This window comes from Gordionus sp. m RMFG-2023, chromosome 1, assembly GCF_954871325.1.
Source record: "Gordionus sp. m RMFG-2023 chromosome 1, tfGorSpeb1-WG-v2, whole genome shotgun sequence".
In the NCBI taxonomy this organism is placed as follows: Eukaryota; Metazoa; Nematomorpha; class Gordioida; order Chordodea; family Parachordodidae; genus Gordionus; species Gordionus sp. m RMFG-2023.
In genome coordinates, this window is record NC_088775.1 from 2,351,661 (window position 1) to 2,372,400 (window position 20,740).

Sequence of the window (20,740 nt, forward strand, 5' to 3'; positions counted from 1 at the left end):
TAGAATTTGATTTCTTAAAATAAATATTTTTGATTTAAATTTAATTTGTTAACAAATAAATTCCTTGCATGAAAATTTCAGGATGGATATCAATGAATATTTTCTTTGGGTAATATAAAATATTTTTGGAAAATTTGTAAATATTTCCAGAAAAATATATAAGGCCAGCCTGAAGATTTTTCTCTTAGATGGAACAAAGGTTTAGACATCTATTAGCGTAATCTCAAAATTTAGGCAATGTTTTTTTCGCAAAATTATTAAATTAGCCTATTTTAAAAGATAAGTTCAAATCGATATATTTAACAACTATACCCATTTCTTATTTAAAAACATGCTTAAATTGTCGCAGTTGAATATTGCGAATAATATTTCTTTTAATGAACGTCAAAAAATATGTTTATTATGTAATTAATTATTATATGAAAACATCATTATATTATAATTTATATTTAGTTGGAAAAATATAATTCTCGTATTTTTTTTTAATTGTTTGAATTTGTTCTTATGTGTGTGTGGGATTGGGTTATGAAAGTGATGCCGTGACCAGGATCTGAAGAGATGTTTTTATGGAACATTTTTTATAATTATCGTTTAACTTTAAAAGGAATTTTGTTAAAGTTATAATGCTAATATTTTTTTTTACTATTATTAAAATAACATAAAGAAATTTAAGAATGTTGAGATATATATATTTATGATTAAATTAATTAAAAAGACAATTATTATTGTAAATTATATTTTAACTTTTAAATAAAGTTGTAAGCAAGTTAATTTTAGTATCTTAAAAACGAACTAAAAATAAAATAAATAAATTTTAATTTTAAGGGGGAGTGGGATTCCGAAAATATATATCAATGTGGTAAGTTGAATTGTTGAAGAGAATGTTTTTATGTTAATTTAAAAAATGAACATAAAAATTTTATTTTTAAAGATTTTTGGGCCATGGCCTAATGGGTAAGATGTAGGCTTGGAAACACGAGTATGAACAAGGACGCGGATTCAATCCTGGTAAGAACCATAAAAACTTTCAAGTTTTTCTATGATGACTGATGTGTAAAGACATATGGTATGATGAATTTCGGAGCTTAGAGATGACACCCCGGTCACCGACAGGCCTGGACAGCCTTGTGCTAAGGATACCTGTCCAATAAACAAATGAAGGACACAAATGAAAATATGAATATGAAAGCTAGGGCGTTCCCTCCATGCGACGCGCAGGGTGTAGACCTCCATCCTGTGAAAAATAAAGTAAAGGTCAAAGCAAAGAAGATAAGACTGGCAAGTTTGAATATTGGGACGCTTAAAGGTAAGACGAGAGAATTGGCATCAATGTTGAACAAGAGAAAAGTTGATATAGGGTGTATACAAGAGACGAAATGGAAAGGACAGAAAACTTTGATGATTGGAGATGGGTATAAATTGTACTATAATGGACTTGTTAGCAATAGGAACGGTGTCGGCATCATCCTCAGCCAAGACCTAACCTCTTCAGTAGTAGAAGTTAACAGGATCTCTGATAGACTAATGAAGATAAAACTCTGCATTGGTAAATCAATACTACACATCCTATCAGTATATGCTCCTCAAACGGGTTGCAAGGAAGAAGAGAAAGATGACTTTAGAGCTATCCTTGATGTAGCTGTAATGGAAATCCCTAAGGATGACCTAGTCATAATTGGTGGTGACTTAAATGCGCATGTGGGGAAAGCAAGAGATAGCTACAAAAGGCATCATGGTGGATTTGGATACGGAGAAAGAAATGATGAAGGAGAGCACGTACTGAAATTTGCGCAAGCCTTCGACCTTGCCTTAACCAACACCTACTATAGGAAAAAAGACAGTCATTTAATAACATATGAAAGTGGTACTAGGAAAACACAGATAGATTACATGCTAATCTCTCGCAGAAGATTAAAAGATGTAATAGACTGCAAAGTCATCCCAGGAGAAGATATCGCCGCACAACACAAGCTACTAATCATGGATTTACAAATCTCAAATAAATCCACTCAAAATAAGATAAAAGTGGAACCATGCATCAAATGGGGCAAATTAAAAACAATGACAGATGCCTTTGCAATCAATGCAAACATTGAAACAATAAATTGCTCACAAGTCAGTGAAAAAATCTGGACATACCTTTCATCCAGATTAATAGACACTGCAAAATCGACGCTAGGCTTGACAAGAGGAGGCAACAAATCACACAAAGAACTATGGTGGTGGAATCAAGAGGTACAAACCACTATACAGGAGAAAAAAGCCCTTTATAAAATATGGTACAAATCCAAAAATGCAGATGACAAGTCAAGATACAAAAAATCCAAGAGATTAGCTACAAAGGCGGTGGCTAGGGCCAAATCTATGGCATACGATGACATGTACGAAGATCTACATACCAAAGAAGGGCAAAATAAAATATACAGATTAGCCAAACAGCGAGAAAAGAACTCTAGGGAAATAAACGGAGTTCCGAAAGTAATCAAAAATAAAGATGGGAAATTGATAATAAAGGAAAAAGAAATAATGAATAGATGGAAAGAATATTTTCAGGAGCTTCTCAACTTTAATTCCCACATATTGCATCTCGATGAACACTCCCCTTGTCAAAACCTTGTACAACCTATAACGGAACAAGAAATAATCACATGCCTCAAGCATATGAAAAACAACAAAGCTAGGGGTCCAGACGATATTCCATTAGAAAGCCTTAAAGCACTAGGAGATGATGGAATACATCTCCTCACAAATCTGTACATTAAAATACTTGGAAATGAAGAGGTTCCCCAAAAATGGAGGAAGAGCTATCTAGTTCCTATCTTCAAAAATAAAGGGGATCCACACAATTGTCAAAATTACAGGGGCATAAAACTAATGTCACACTGTCTAAAACTATACGAAAAAATAATAGAAAAAAGATTAAGAGATATAATCGAAATAGGAGAGACACAGTTTGGCTTTATGCCTGGAAGATCAACAACCGATGCCATCCATGCAATTAGGCAAATGAGTGAAAAATACAACAAAAAGCTACACATGGTCTTTCTCGATCTAGAAAAGGCCTTCGATAGAATCCCAAGAAAACTTATCTGGTGGGCGCTACGCCACAAAAAAGTTCCCGAAAAATATATAAGAATAATACAGGATATGTATATGGGACATACAACAATGGTCCGTAGCACAACAGGTACTTCAGCAGGCTTCACAATAGCCAAAGGAGTTCATCAAGGGTCGGCTCTCAGCCCACTTCTCTTCATTATAGTAATAGATGTATTAGCACAGTCTATACCTCAAACAGTCCCGTGGAATATGATATTTGCAGATGATATTGTGATACTTGCCGAATCCAAGGATGAAATGAAAGAAAGGTTAGTGAATTGGATAAATATCCTAGAAACGCATGGATTAAAAGTAAATAGAGAAAAGACGGAGTATATGGTGATAGGAGGAGATGAAACGGAGAGTATTGATATAAATGATTGGCAGATATCCGCAATTAAAAGCTGCAAATATTTGGGCTCCACTATACAAACAAACGGCACAATAGAAAAAGAGATAAAGAATAAGATTAATCAAGGGTGGTTAAAGTGGAGATCTTTATCTGGAGTGCTATTTGACAAAAGAATCCCACACAAATTAAAGGGAAAAATCTACAGTTCCATAGTACATCCAACTATTCTATATAGTTCGGAAACATGGCCAACCAAAGAATCAGACGAGAGAAGTCTACAAACTATGGAGATGAGAATGCTGAGGATGATTGCTGGGGTAACAAGAAAGGATAAGGTGCGCAGTACAAGAATACTAAATAGTTTAAAGGTAGTGCCCATTAAGACTAAGTTAATGGTAAACAGACTTAGGTGGTATGGGCACACAATGAGAAGGCCTATGAACTACATAGGAAATAAAGTTGAAAGTTTGGAAGTGATGGGCAAACGTAAAAGAGGAAGGCCAAAACTTCAATGGGGCCATAAAGTTAGAGCCAATATAAAGAAGTATAAAATAGATAAAAGAGATTGTATGAATAACATAAAGTGGAGAGAGATGTTGAAGGAGCTTACCACCAGAAAAGGTGAAAGCTAAAGAGAAAAAAAAAAAAAATTTTAATAAAAAGACAGTGGTGTCAAATAATTATTCTAAAAGAATATCTGACTTGGAAAGTATTTTGAAAGAAGTTTTAAATGAAATCAAGAAGGATTAACCAGAAGTGATTAATAGAAAGGATAATGAGTATAATTTTCTGAAATGTGTGGAGAGATTGGTAATTATTTTCCAATAATTAAAAGACATGAAAGATAAATCAAAGTTATATATCTGGATATATATGAATAATAATTATGATAAAAGCCAGATGGTTGACAAAGGTCCAAATGAAAATAGTTTTTCCAATGTCAAAAATTTTTGGTGAAAATATTGAGCAATTTAAACAAGTTTTCATATTTTTATGAATTTTGTTGAGCTCAACGATGTGAATATATATGTCGTATTGGGATATAGAATATTGAATCCCCACTATTTATTGGGGTTCTTTTTTTTAAATATTTTTTTATTAAAATATTTAAAAAATATTTAGAATCCCCATGAAAATAAATAAAAATAATATAATTACTTTCTTCTCTTTTTATGCGGCTGGCACCATATAATTAAAATGCCCAAATAAGGGATTTAAAAATAGAATTTAAAAAAAAATTAAATGGTATATTAAGGCATATAATTAATGAAAAGGGATGAGGTTAAGACTTTTTTATTTCAAAAAATATTAAAAATATATTTATAAAAATTCCGAATTATTGCAATTATTATTCATTGCAATATGGCATTTCGTTGAACATTTAAGCAGGGACCCGAATTATTTATAACGGTTCAGTATATAAAAAATTATAATGGTTACGGTTTGGTTACGGTTCTTGAGAAGAAATTTATATAAAAGTTTGGTTCGATTCAGCTAATTATAAAGATTTGTAAAGGTTCATTACGGTTAGAAATTTTTTTTTTATTGAAGCAACACCATCTTTTAATATATTTTTATTATAAGCATCTATGAATTATATTCATAAAAAATATATAAGATTCAAAATACATCTTTAAATATATTATTTGAACTTTTAAGTAATATATTTTCAAGTATAAATGGTTTCCTTATTGTTCGTTGTGACGATAACACAAATAGCCCCGAAAAATCCTCTTTTACCATAAACTTGTGTTGCGGGAACGGCCAATACTATAAGAGCACGTTTATATAATTCTGGATATTCTAATTATTTCCATTTCTAAAATATAAAAACTGAACAGCCGTTTTTTATAAAGGTTCTTTTTACTCCTTCAAAAAATAATTATATCGGTACGGTTACGGTTATGGTTCAGATATTTATAACAACAATAAAAAATTTTAAAAAAAATATTTAAGGGGATTCGGAATCTATTTTTAAAAAAATTATAATATTATATTTATTTGCCGCCTGGCTGGCACCAGGAAATCTTATTTTTAGAGATATTTCATATGTATTACTATTATGCTTTAAATCATTAATATTCGAATAAATTGTTTAAATATAAATTAAATGTAAAAAAATAAATGTGGCAATGCAAATATTCACGCCCATTCTATCACTAAAAAATTTTCGACCCGAACCCCCGCTCACAAGCAATATTTATTTTCACGCCCGAAAATTCACGGTGTTATTAAATTTTTCGAAACTTAATGCTATAATTTTTTACACTTTTTTGAATTTGTTCTATTTTATTCTTTAATTCTTTAATCCATAATATTAAAAAATAAATACATATTATATAACCAAATTCTTACTTAGAAAAAGAAGAATTTAATTTTTATTTTAATTGTGTACGCTTTCTTCTAATAGGCGATTTGATACAGAAAATATCCTTTTAAAGTCGAATTTGCCAGGGACAAAATTTTACTCTCTAATTTCTCAAAAAAGGAAATAAATATTCCTGCTTCCAAAACTTCAAAATATTGCCATTATTATTTGTTTTATTTTTTTAAATTTAATTTTGATAATTGATATTGGTATATTTTTTTAAAAAAAGATAAAACACTAAAATATTAAGACTATATAAAAATAAAAATATATAAAATAACTAAATAAAAATATAAATTGGTCCTTACCTTTTTTTTAAAAAACATTTTCATAATCTCAACTTAAAATTTGTTCGTTGTTATAAATAATTTAGTTTTAACAAACTCTAAATGAGTCTGATATTTGGCTCAACCTAAAGATACATAGTATTTTTCCTTATTCTTAATTGATTTTTAAAAACGACTAAATCAATTTTTTATATACTGAACCGTAACCAAACTGAACTTAGAAATAATTCAGGTCCCTGCTTAAATGTTCAACAAAATGCCATATTGCATTGAATAATTGTTGCAATCATTCGGATTTTTTATAAATATATTTTTAAATATTTTTTAAAACAAAAAAGTCTAATTATATGCCTTAATATACTTTTTACTTTTTTTTAAAATTCTATTAAATCCCTTATTTTGGCCTCTTAATTATATGGTGCCAGCCCCAAGAAAAGAGAAGAAAAATTAATTATATTATTTATTTTTTTTTTCATGGGGATGCGGAAATATTTTTAAAATATATTTAAAAAATATATATTTTAAAAAAGAATCAATAAAACGTGGGGATTCAAGATCTTGAATCCCCTCTTTGGGATTCAAATCACACATAATTCCATATCCCAATACGACATATACATATATATAATATTAAATATTTCAACATATGTTAATTGAGTTTTATTTTAAAAAACAAATGGAAATGCTATTTTGTTGTTAGATTACATGTTTATTTTTATATTGTGTATAATCATAAATTTATTTTTTCCCCTTTTAATGTCTTTGAATTTTTTTTTCTGGTCCATACATAATTTTTTATAATTGCAAAATTAAAAAGAGAAAACGAAATATGTTGAAGCACATGGCAGTGTTTCTTCAGTGTTGATAATTGCTGTGGTTGGAACAAGCTTTTTTTCTCCTCCTTATATTTATTAATTTGTTTATTATATGTAGTTTTTTTGTTAACATTTTGCTCACCTCTTACATTGAATAAAAGAACAGACATTTATCGGAAGTTATATAAATTAAGAGTCTTAATGGATATAGAGGAAAAAATTTTTATTTGTATTTTTATATTTGATTTATCTTTAAAACATGTAAACAAAACATGATAATTATGGTTAAAAATTTCTAATTAGAGTTTTTGTTTAAGAAAAATTGATTCGCGTTTTTCGTTTATAATATTAAAAATTTTATATATTTTTTTAAATATATGTTAATTGTGAGAAATTGTCATTGGTTGAAATGACTATGGGTTGAAAAATAATTGAGTATATATCAATTTTTTATTTTCCCCGCTAGTAAGAGGGTTTGAATTAATTGATGAGGGAAAGGAAGAGACGCAGGTTACTTCCCAAATTAGGGATTTCCCATTGGACCATGGGGTGCAAGTTAAACGGTCAGGTCTGAGACCATTTTGTAAAGAGAGGTTTGTTGGTTCTAGGATGTTAGGTATTTTAGGCTTATTAGGAGCGTTATGGATAATTTTATTTATAGCTTTGTGCCGGAGGTGTCGACCTTGGCTGCGGGAGCAGTTTAGGCCATGTCTTGCGTTTTGAACGAGTAGGTTGCAAAGGTGGCAAGTGTGTGAATGTGTAAGCGAGCATCCAAGTCTAAATCCTATGGTAACTCTCAGTTGGTATTGGTTAAGAGATTATCAAGGGTTAGGCTTGGAAGTACCTCGAGCCATTCTTACCCGCCGTATTTATCGTTTAGTTGAAGAAGTTGTATATCGCTGATATCGGAAGGGTTATGAATATTTTGTAATATTTTTTATAAGGGGTTCCAAGATTGATTTATTAGAAATTTCGGTTGGGAATGTTTGACCGTCTGAGGTTAGTTGATTCCATCTTTAAGAGATCGTCATTGGGCTTTATGAAAGATGAGATCGCGGAATTGAGCGAAAGGCGATTAGATATAAAAAGAGAGAGAGAAATTAAAAGGGGATCAGGTCGATACCGTCGAGTTTAGCGGGTAATTGAATAAGGTGCCAATTAAAGTCTGATAATAGAAGATTAAGGATCCTTTCCATAAAGGTCTTAAAGCGAATATTATGTAGGGTGAAAAATCCTGAGGAGGTTAATGAGGAGCATGGGTGAAAGAGGTGCGAGATTTTAGGTAAATATAGGCACTTTTTAATAGATAAAAAAATTGGTGCGATGGGATATGATTGATGAACATTTCAAAGTTTTGCAACTCGGATAAGGTTTTATCGATAGTCTTTTCCAAAATTTAATTATTAAGTAGTGGGGAGCCTAAGAGTTGGATATCTTCTATTTCAATAATATAGTAATCTTTGAGTCTAGGGGAATCTCGGGGTTGAGTATGCAGATTTCTGTTTTGGTTTTGTTTAATTCTAGGCCTTTTTTGGGGCATTTTCTTTCAAGGTGGTAGAGGGCTTTGCTTATTTGATATTGGTTACTGCAGAGAGTGCCATCGTCTAGGTATCATAGATTTAGGTCTAGATCAAAATCAGATTTGAGATCCTTTATCATATTATGGATGGCTAAGCAAAAAGGTATAGGGCCAAGGGGGTCGCACTGTTGAACACTCTCTTCGGAGTATATAACACAACTATTGAAAATGAGGGGAGTGCAATTGGTTTAGCAAATGTTAACGATACGCGAGTATTGGGGGAAAATGTCTTAAAAGGTACTAGAGCTGAGGAACGAGATTCAGGCGTTCTTAAAATCAATTTTGCATAGATCGGAGTTTATAGGTGGATGTTGTAGGTAGATTCGAAGACAGTGAGAGGCTATATCTACGCCTCCTTTTGCTCCGCAGCCTAATTGGTAATTGCTAAGAAGGGAATGAGTATCGGTTATTATTTTTTTAGCAATAATTTTAGTAATCAAGCTTCCGAGGAAAAAACCGATAGCAATTGGGCGGATACCTCCTTTAGGTTTTTCAAATGCAATCAAGTTAGCTCCAAATATTATTTGATGTGCTAATGTGGGGATATCTCTAATGATTATATTATTGAGGAAGGTTGTAAAAAAACTATTGGAGATTTTTTTAATGTTTGTAAGTCGGAAGGTCTATAGCCATCAAGACCTGCTGCTGAAAATTTATTAAATTCGCTTATAGTGTCGGGTATATCTTGGTTTGATATTGTGAGAGGAGGATATAAGAAGCTTGTGGATGAAGAGATTTTAGGTTTTCAAGGGTCGCATCATTAGATTGGGCTAGTTTTGTTTGTGAGAAGATTAAATTTTGGGCGTCTCCTTCATTTATTTTTTGGAAATTTTGTTACAGGTTTTATTGCAACTTTCATTTAGGATTATTGGGATATTTGAGGTGTTTTAGAAGTGTTAAACATATTTTTGAGTCTGTCTTTTATAAAGTTAGGTAGTGAAATAGATTTTTTATCTTTTGGGATTGAGAGATATTTAAAAGGGAAAGTGAATACATAATTCCAATGATTTGTGTTTGACAAATCTAAGTTAATATTAACAAATAATTTGGTGAGATGGTCTGTGATATGGTAGTTAACACAGGTTTGGATGTGCTTAATTGTTGGTGTTTTATTAATAAAATTCTTCCAGTGATTTGTTATTTACTTATATGTGTTTGGTATTGATTGGGGGTTCTATAAGTTTTGTGCAAAGTGTGTCTGAGCAAGGGAGGGTTGTAGGGTCATGTTTGTAAAGATGGTCATCTTTTTTTATATTTATTAGTTTGTGACAAGTTGGACAGATTCCTTTCATGGTAATGATGATAGGAAGGTTTGATATTAAAGATATTTATTTATTTAAGCAACAGAATTTTGCCTTTCAATATTTGGCCTTCTCTTTAAAGTCACCTTATTGTGTTATTAAAAATATAGGGTGCTTGTATTAAGCATATCATGAGGTAAGATTTCTATCAGGCGAAGTATTCAGTTATTGCTTACATTATAACTAAAAATAATACTAGATTTTTAAGCAAAATTTCTTTCTTTGAGAGTCTTATTATTGCCATGTTCTGGTTTATAAATCTAAATTAGTACTTAAAGTCCTGATTTTTGAATTGTAGATAATTATTTTGTACTCAGATATTAAATATTTTAATGTTTATTAATCAGATGTATTAAATTAGTTTTTAGGGTTTTTTAATTGAGTGAAATATAATTTAAGATTAATTGCTTATTAGCTTTAAGTCCGTTAACAGCTACAAGGATAGAAATTAGATGTAAAAAATTAAAACTTTAGGGTTCAGGTATAACTTGGTTTATTAATTTTGAAAGAAAATTCACTTAACCTGGTACAAACTTATTTAAATTTCTTTTAAAATCTAAAACCAATCTATAGATTTTCGTTTATAGAGTGTTGTGTGTTGTGATGATTAAATGAATCATGTTGACGATTAAATTAATAATAACAAAAGGAGGAATAAAAGAATTTTCAATAATGCTTTGTCTATATTTTAATTATTTTTGCAAACAAAATATTTTTATGGATGGGTTTTAATATTAATCGTTAATATGTTTAATTAAATGAAATTATGTATTTATTTCGCGTATCTATGATCAATTCGACAAATAGCATGGGCAATAACTGTTCAAAAGTCGATAAAATGCAATTCGATAAACGAAATGACCAATGCTAATATAACGATAATGAACGAATCGAAAAATCAATAAATTTTAACTGCTTAGGAAAGATGGACACTGCTTTTATGAAGGGTGGGCGTATTTTTTTAATGAACGTCAATCAATATATATTATGTTTTTTAATTAATTTTTTTTATGAAAATATGTTTATGTTGGAATTTTGATCATGTTGGAAAAATAAAATTCTTATATTATTCTTTAATCGTTTGAATTTATTCTTGTGTGTGTTGTCTTGGTTTATGAAGTAAAAATTTGAATACAGAAAGGGGGTGTAAATAAAAAGGGAACAGAAGTGTAATTAATTTACTACCGATTTCTTATTTAAAATCTGTTCGAATAATTTAACCCTGACTTATAAAAAATATATAATAAAATGTGTTAAGGTAACTTACCACGATCATCTTTAAAATAAATAAAATAAAGTATAAAATGTTTTAAGATTTGTCGATTTTGATGCTAAAACTCATAAAATTAAATTGAAATGCTAGTTCAAATAGATGTGATTATATCGTTGCGTCAATTAGAATATTTTAAAATCACACTATATGATTCATTTATAATTCTTTATATCGCAATAAATTTAAGGATGTATTTTGATTTAATGCCTGCTTTTATAGTTTTCTACTTTTTTTTGCAAATAAGTTTTTAAATAAATCATTTTAGTAATTCCTTTATATCAATTATAAAAATTTCTTAAAATATAATTTAATATTATTCTTAACAACTATTTATAATACAATTTTTTTTAAGCCCCGAGAATTTTTATTTTTGAAAAAATGGAAGTAGAACAATGTAAAATTTAGCCAAAGAAATTTGAGAGGAATATAGTAAATTTTTCTACAGCACAATAAATATAATTTTCTATGCCATTTTAAAGAATTTAAAATATCTTTCAAACCCCCTCATGCCCCGAAATATTTTAAAATATTTACGTCCATTGCTGGACCTTTTCTCTCTCCAATTTCCTTTTTATTTCTACCCCTCTTTAGGCAACACAACAATGCAATTTTAAAAAATTAGGGAGATGGATCCAGGAAAACACTGATCAGCCTAAAAAATATAAAATAAAATAACCCTGAAAAAATAATCACTTATAAAATGGCACTAAACAAAAAACCCTTGAACAAAAATGTTTCAGAACAAAAAGAGCAGAACAAAAGATAACGCTAAAATTCCCAAATTTTAATAATTTTTAAAAATTTTGGCTTTTAAAAAAATTATTAAATTTTCCACATATGTGTTTCATTCCTCAACAAAATATTTAATAAATGATAATGCGCAGCCGCCTGTGTATTTTTACACTATTTTTTAAAAATATGCACGAGTATAGACTGAGGAATGTCATCCCAGGGCAGTTAATTTCTTCTCAAAAAAACTAATTATCTTTGTTATTTTAAATTAAGCCATTATGTATTTTATAAAGATGTTTCAATAGTTTAAAAATGTTTCGCAAATATGATTATGAAAAGTATAAATGCAAATTTTAATTTTAATATGTGTTTTTAAAAAAATTACAAATACCATTTCTAAATGATAAAGTAATCTCAATTTTATCACGTGTGAATATATTAAGAATATTTATAGAAATTTAATATTTTTTAAATTAAGTTTGAATTAAATATTTGACGGGGTATACATTTGTTCTTTTAAACAACATTGGTGATGAGATTGCATAAAATAAATGAATCAATAAAAATATTTGTTCGAACAAATTTAATAAAATTTTTATTTTACGACTTAAAAATATTATATACGTTTATAATTTTCTAGAACTTTTTGAATTTGATTTCTTAAAATAAAAATTTTTTGATTTAAATTTAATTTGAACAAATAAAATTTTCCTAGCGGATATCAATGAATATTTTCTTAGGGTAATATAAAATATTTTTTGAAAATTTGTAAATATTTCCAGAAAAATATATAAGGCCAGCCTGAAGATTTTTCTCTTAGATGGAACAAAGGTTTAGACATCTATTAGCGTAATCTCAAAATTTAGGCAATGTTTTTTTCGCGAAATTATTAAATTAGCCTATTTTAAAAGATAAGTTCAAATCGATATATTTAACAATTATACCCATTTCTTACTTAAAAACATGCTTAAATTGTCCCAGTAACATATTACAAATAATATTTTTTTTAATGAACGTTAAAAAATATGTTTATTGTATAATTAATTATTATATGAAAATATCATTATATTGGAATTTTTATTTAGTTGGAAAAATATAATTCTCGTATTTTTTTTTAATCGTTTGAATTTGTTCTTGTGTGTTTGGGATTGGGTCATGAAAGTGATGCCGTGACAAGGATCTGAAGAGATTGTGTTTATGTGGATTTATTTAAATACACACGTAAGTAAATATTACTAAGTATATATTAATTTAATTATTTTTAAATTAAAATTAATGGTAAATAATTGGGCAATGGGTTGAAGTCAGAATATTATTTTTAGATTAATGATTTTTGTAGGATGATTATATAGGAATTATTAATATTTTTAAAATAATGATAAAAATTGATAACCAATTTTTTAACCCTGTTTACAAAGGGAATAATGGAACTATTTTTTATAATTATCGTTTAACTTTAAAAGGAATAATTTTGTTAAAGTTATAATGCTAATATTTTTTTTTTACTATTATTGAAATAACATAAAGAAATTTAAGAATGTTGAGATATATATATTTATGATTAAATTAATTAAAAAGACAATTATTATTGTAAATTGAATTTTAACTTTTAAATATGGTTGTAAGCAATTTTAGTATCTTAAAAACGAACTAAAAATATAATAAATAAATTTAAATTTTAAGGGGGATCCGAAAATATATTAAAGTGAATTTATATTTTAAAAATATCGATGGCTCTAAAAAGAGTTTATAGAAAAGATGTTACTAAAAAACAGGTATAATTATGTTTAAAAAATTCTAATTGGAGTTTATGTTTAAGAAAAATTGATTCGCGTTTTTCGTTAATATTAAAAAAATTTTGTGCTAAAATTTTTAAAAAAAATATGTTGATTGTGACAAATTGTCATTAGTTGAAATGACTATGGGTTGAAAATAATCGAGTATTTATCAATTTTTTATTTTCCCCGCTAGTAAGAGGGTTTGAATTAATTGATGAGGGAAAGGAAGAGACGCAGGTTGCGTCCCAAATTAGGGATTTCCCATTGGACTATGGGATGCAGTTAAACAGTCAGGTCTGAGACTATTTTGTAAAGAGAGGTTTGTTGGTTCTAGGATGTTAGGTATTTTAGTCTTATTAGGAGCGTTATGGATAATTTTATTTATAGCTTTGTGCCGGAGGTGTCGACCTTGGCTGCGGGAGCAGAGGCCGTGTTTTGCGTTTAGTTAAACGGGTAGGTTGCAAAGGTGGCAATGTGAATGTGTAAGCGAGCATCCAAGTCTAAATCCTATGGTGCTTGTAGGGGCCTCGAGCCATTCATACCCGCCGTATTTATCGTTTAGTTGAAGAATTTGTATATGGCTGATATAGGAAGGGTTAAGACTACTTTGTAGTTTCTTTATAAGTAGTTCCAAGATTGATTTATTAGAAATTTCGGTTGGGAATGTTTGACCGTCTGGGGTTAGTAGATTCCATCCTTCGATTGCTACTGCTAAGAGATCGTCATTGGGGTTGAAAGATGAGATCGCGGAATTGAGCGAAAGGCGATTAGAGATAAAAAGAGAGAGTAATTCTAAGGGGATCAGGTCGATACAGCCGAGTTTAGTGGGTAATTGAGCATGGTGCCAATTAAAGTCTCAAAATAGAAGATTAAGGATCCTTTCCATAAAGGTCTTAAAGCTAATATTATGTAGGGTGTAAAATCCTGAGGATGTTAATGAGGAGGAAGGTGCGAGATTTTAGGTAAATATATGCACTTTTTTATTAGATAAAAAAATTGGTGCGATGGGATATGATTGATGAACATTTTAAAGTTTTGCAACTCGGAGAAGGTTTTATCGATAGTTTTTTCCAAAATTTAATTATTAATTAGGCAGAGCCTAAGAGTTGGATATCTTCTATTTCGATAATATTTTAATCTTTGAGTCGGGAATCTCGGGGTTGAGTATGCTGATTTCTGTTTTGGTTTTGTTTAATTCTAGGCCTTTTTGGGGGCATTCTCTTTCGAGGTGGTAGAGGGCTTTACTTATTTGATGTTGGTTACCGCAGAGAGTGTCATCGTCTAGTTATTATAGATTAAGGTCTAGATCAAAATCAGATTTGAGATCTTTCATCATATTATAGATGGCTAAGCAAAAAAGTATAGGGCCAAGGGGGTCGCCCTGTTGAACACTCTTTTCGGAGTATATTGAAAATGAGGGGAGTGCTATTGGTTTAGCAAATGTTAACGATGCGCGAGTATTGGGGGAAATTGTCGTAAAAGGTACTAGAGCTGAGGAACGAGATACAGGCGTTCTTAAAATCAATTTTGCATAGATCGGAGTTTATAGGTGGATGTTGTAGGTAGATTCAAAGACAGTGAGAGGCTATATCTACGCCTCCTTTTGTTCCTCAGCCTAACTAGTAATTGCCAAGTAGGGAATTAGTTTTTTTGCGATAATTTTATTAATCAAGCTTCCGAGGAAAGAACCGATAGCAATTGGGCGGATACCTTCTTTATGTTTTTCAAATACAATCAAGTTAGCTCCAAATATTATTTGATGAGCTAATGTGTGGATATCTCTAATGATTATATTATTGAGGAAGGTTGTAAGAGAGTTAAAAAAACTATATGAATTGGGAGATTTTAGGAATGTTTGTAAGTAGGAAGGTCTATAGCCATCAGGACCTGCTGCTGAAAATTTATAAATTCGCTTATAGTGTCGCATATATCTTGTTTTGATATTGTGAGAGGAGGGATGGAGGGTTTGGTAAGCTAGTGTAAGAAGCTCGTGGATAAAGAGATTTTAGGTTTTCAAGGGTCTCATCATTAGATTGGGCTAGTTTTGTTTGTGAGAAGATTAATTTTTGAGCTTTGCCTTCATTTATTTTTCTGGAGATTTTGTTACAGGTTTTATTGCAACTTTCATTTAGGATTATTGGATATTTGTGTTCTAGAAGTGTTAAGTTATCCATATTTTTAAGTCTGTCTTTTATAAAGTTAGGTAGGGAAATAGATTTTTTATTTTTTGGGATTGAGAGACATTTAAAAGGGAAAGTGAATACATAATTCCAATGATTTGTGTTTGACAAATCTAAGTTAATATTAACAAATAATTTGGTAAGATGGTATGTGATAAGGTAATTAACACTGGTTGGGATTTGCTTAATTGTTGGTGTTTTATTAATAAATTCTTTCATTGATTTGCTATTTACTTGTATGCGGTTGTTATTGATTGGGTTTCATAAATTTTGTCCAAAGTGTGTTAGAGCCTGAGCAAGGGAGGGTTGTAGGGCCATGTTTGTGTTCATCTTTTTTATATTTATTAGTTTGTGACAAGTTGGACATTCCTTTCCTGGTAATGATGATAGAAAGGTTTGATTATAGATATTTGTTTATTTAAGCAACAGAATTTTGCCTTTAAATATGTGGCCTTCTCTTTAAAGTTACCTTCTTGTGTTGTTAAAAATATAGGGTGATTGTATTAAGCATATCATGAGGATTTTTATCACGCGAAGTATTAAGTTATTGCTTACGTTATAACTAAAAATAATACTAGATTTTTAAGCAAAATTTTTTTCTTAGAGAATCTTATTATTGCTATGTTCTGGTTTATAAATCTAAATTTGTACTATAAGTCATTTCAGAGTTTTTGAATTGTGGATAATTATTTTGTACTCAGATATTGAATATTTGAAGGTTTATTAATCAAATATATCAAATTAGTTTTAAAGAGTTTTTTAATTGAGTGAAATATAATTTAAGCTTAATTGCTTATTTGCTTTAAGTCCGTTAACAGCTATAAGGATATAAATTAGATGTAAAAAATTAAAACGTTAGGGTTCAGGTCTAACTTGGTTTATTAATTGTTTGATAAAAAATTCACTTAACCTGGTACAAACTATTTCAATTTCTTCTAAAATCTAAACCCAATCTATAGATTTTAGTTTATAGAGTGTTGTGTTGTGATGATTAATGAATCATGTTGACGATTAAATTAAAATCAATCCATATAAAAATATTTTGTTTGCAAAAATAATTGAAATAACAAAAGAAGGAATAAAAGAATTTTCAATAATGCTTTGTCTATATTTTAAATATTTTTGCAAACAAAATATTTTTATATGGATGGGTTTTAAAATTAATCGTTAATATGTTTAATTAAATGAAATTATGTATTTTTTCGCGTATCTATGATCAATTCGACAAATAGCATGGGCAATAACAGTTCCAAAGTCGATATAGTGCAATTCGATAAACGAAATGACCAATGCTAAAATAACGATAATGGACGAATCGAAAAATAATAAATTTTAACTTCTTAGGAGAGATGGACACTGCTTTTATGAAGGGTGGGCGTATTTTTTTAATGAACGTCAATCAATATATATATTATGTTAATTAATTTTTTTTATGAAAATATGATTATGTTGGAATTTTGATTTAATGTTGGAAAAATAAAATTCTTATATTATTCTTTAATCGTTTTAATTTATTCTTGTGTATGTGGGCTTGGTTTATGAAGTAAGAATTAGAATACAAAAAGGGGGTGTAAATAAAAAGGGAACAGAAGTGTAATTAATTTACTACCGATTTCTTATTTAAAAATTTGTCCGAATAATTTCTTATTAAGCATCTCATTCTTGTCAGTGATTCAACTGGCATTTAAGAGATGAATTGATATAATATATTTTGCGATAATTATTATATAAAATATTTAATGAAATGTATTTGGGTAACTTACCATCTTTAAAATAAAAGAAAATAAAGTATAAAATGTTAAGATTTGCCGATTTTGAGGCTACTCTAAAACTCATAAAATTAAATTTTAAATGAGTTTAAATTGATATGCTTCTATCGTTGCGTCAAATAGAATATTTTAAAATCACATTCTGATTCATTTATTATTTTTTATATCGCAATAAATTTAGATGCATTTTGATTTAAAGCCTGCTTTTATAGTTTTTCTATTTATTTTTGCAAATAAGATTTTTTAAATAAATAATTTTTAGAACCTATTCGTCCATATCAATTATAAAAATGTTTAAAATATAATTTAATTATATCCATATCAACTATTTATAATACTAATTATTTTTTAAACCCAGAAAACTATTTTTTCTAAAAGAATGGAAATAGAACAATGTAATATTTAGCTAACGAAATGTGAGAGGAATACCGTATATTTCATTAGTTATCATTTTATTTTACAATTAGTTTAAATGTTATTTTAAATATATATAATTTTTAAAAAATAAAAGAAATGCACAGTTAGACATTTATTGGAGGTTATATAAATTAAGAGTCTTAATGGATATAGAGGAAAAATTAGATGTAAAAAAATTAAACTATTCAGGTCTAACTTGGTTTATTAATTGTTTGAAAGAAAATTCACTTAGCCTGGTACAACCTTATTTCAATTTCTTTTAAAATCCAAACCAATCTATAGAATTTCGTTTATACAGTGTTGAGATGATTAATGAATTATGTTGACGATTAAATTAAAACCAATCCATATAAAAATACATTGTTTGCAAAAATAATTGAAATAACAAAAGGAGGAATAAAAGAATTTTTAATAATGCTTTGTCTATATTTTAATTATTTTTATATGGATGGGTTTTAATTTTATCATATGTTTAATTAATTGAAATTATGTATTTATTTCGCGTATCTATGATCAATTCAACAAATAGCATGGGCCATAACAATTTAAAAGTCGATAAGGTACAATTCGATAAACGAAATGACCAATGCTAAATTACTAATGGACGAATCTAAAAATCAAAATTTTAACTTCTTAGAAGAGATGGACACTGGGTTTATGATAGGTGGATGTTTCGCAATTGCGTACCGCAAATAATATTTTTTAATGAACGTCAATCAATATATATTATGTTTTTTAATTAAAAGGGGATTTAAATAAAATGGTAACAAACATAGTAATTGATTTTACTACTGATTTCTTATTTAAAAACTTGTAGGAATAATTTCTTATTCAAATGTATCTCATCCTTGTAAGTGTTCAACTGGCATATAAGAGTTTGAATATATATAATATTTTACGATAAAATATTATAAAAAATATTTAATGAAATGTGTTTGGGTAACTTACCATCTTTAAAATAAAAGAAAATAAAGTATAAAATGTTAAGATTTGCCGATTTTGACGTTATTCTAAAACTCATAAAATTAAATTTCAAATGAGTTTAAATTGATATGCTTCTATCGTTGCGTCAAATAGAATATTTTAAAATCACACTCTCTGATTCATTTATTATTCTTTAAATCGCAATAAATTTAAGGATGCATTTTGATTTAAAGTCTGCTTTTATAGTTTTTCTCCTTATTTTTGCAAATAAGATTTTTAAATAATCAAATTTTTAGAACCTATTTGTCCATATCAATTATAAAAATCTTTAAAATATAATTTAATTATATCCTTATCAACTATTTATAATACATATTATTTTTTAAGCCCAGAAAGTTTTTTTTAAGGGAATGGAAATAGAACAATGTAATATTTAGCTAACGAAATGTGAGAGGAATACCGTATATTTCAAGTTATAATTTTATTTTACAAATAGTTTACATGTTATTTTATATATATATAATTTTTATTTATTTTAATAAAGAAACAATTGAGCATAAAAAAATTTAAATATGGAAATTTAAAAAATTTGAATATATGTATAAGGAGCCAGCGTTAAAATTCCTCAATTTGTAAGAATTATTTAAAAGCCTTATTATACACTAATTAACATCTCAGGATCAGATTAGTATATCCCTTTTAAAATATTTTTTGTAAGTAAATTAAATCTCGATTTATTTAAAATTCATAAAAATGCTTGATGATTAAATCAGAAATTTTTTTTAATATTATTTTTGATTTACTTAAAAAAATCATAAATTTTTTGATTTTTAAATAATGCTTAAAACCATTGCTCAATATAATTTAATTTTAGTAACGTACTTATCATAAATATATAATCATTTATTTTGAGATTAATTTGTACAATAAGTAAAATTTTAAAGAGGAGTGGATAGAATAGTTCTCTCAATTTGAGCCACTTCTATTACAAATTTTTATTTAAGTTGATTAAATCATTTATAAAAGATCACTTAAATATAATTTATTAGGCTAAGATAAATATACGTTTTGAAATTTAGGGAGGAAAGATTATTTCACTGTTTGGCAAATTCTTGTAACATGGTTAATATTTATTTGTCTAAATATTTTATATAGCCTCCTTATAAAAAATCGGGGCTAAATTAAGGGATTCAAAGACAAAAGCTTTATTGTTGACATATATAAAATATTTATACTGATATAAATTTTCAAATTACCCTTTATTTTAGGGTTTACTATATGATTGAAAAAAAAAATAATAAATTCTGGCCATAAAAATAAATTACATTATGATCGCAACTATATACAACATATACTTCGCAACTATATCCTTTTAACATTTTCCCTTGTCTGTTCCTCTAATACATTAGCTCAAATTAAAAGGCTATAAATGGTCTCTTCTCATATTATTTAAATATAAATTATTATATTTTACATCTAATTTAGGAAAAAACATTATAAGCTCTTAGGTCATGTTCTAGTTAGCCGGCTATTTAGTATCAAAATAATAAACGATAATAAAATTCGAAAAATAACAATGACACCAAAGACTTAAGACAAATCAAAATATGGTAAACCTTTTTACATTTCTAAAAAGCAATTAAGTATCAAAAATAAGACAACCCTGGAGAGTGCCTTAATGCTTTTCGTATGCAACTGCGAATTAATTTTGGATAATAATAAACATATTATTAACCTTCACTAATAGAATATTTTAAATTTTCCAACAAACTTAATTATTGTTATAAAAAGCAACTACATAGAAGTTTATTATTAAATATTTGGGAACCTCATGAAGAGATAGTGTTAAGTTTCAAAGGATCGGGC